A 554-nucleotide genomic window follows, 5' to 3' on the forward strand; every position below is an offset into this window, starting at 1 on the left:
GGCTCACGGCCCCCGCTTGGGGCCCCTACCTGTCTGGGGACTGGCAGTACCCACCAGGCATCGCCCCCTCCTACTTCCCACTGCTGTTCCAGCTGCGGTACCGGGAGCTGGGCAGCGACGCGTGGGCGGTGAGTCCTCTGTCCTTCCCGGCGCAGACCCCATCTGGGTGCAACACCCACCAACCCATCCGTGCCAAGGTCCTGGGGAGCTGTGACCCGTCTTGGTGGCAAAAGTAGTCGGGGGCCTTCTGGCGTTAAAAACCAAACCCCCGAGGGAACTGCCCCGAGGTGCAAAGCTGCTCCTGGTGCAAGCCCACAAACCGCCCTTGCCATCACCCCAGGGCCACTTGCTATTAAATTAGCCGTAAGGGCCCATTCGAGGAGGGGATGCGGGTTTTGACCAGGAGAACGGATTAGGGGAGCCTAGCTGGACTCATTCCTGGGGAAAGGGAAAAATAAGGTAAAGGGCCAGGGCAGGACTGGAGCGGGGCTTCCCGGCTAGGTGGGACTCGGGTTGGCTGGGCAGCACTGCCGAGGGGCACGCTCGCACCGGGG

This window comes from Cariama cristata, unplaced genomic scaffold (genome assembly GCF_000690535.1).
Source record: "Cariama cristata isolate BGI_N322 unplaced genomic scaffold, ASM69053v1 scaffold21721, whole genome shotgun sequence".
Lineage (NCBI taxonomy): Eukaryota > Metazoa > Chordata > Aves > Cariamiformes > Cariamidae > Cariama > Cariama cristata.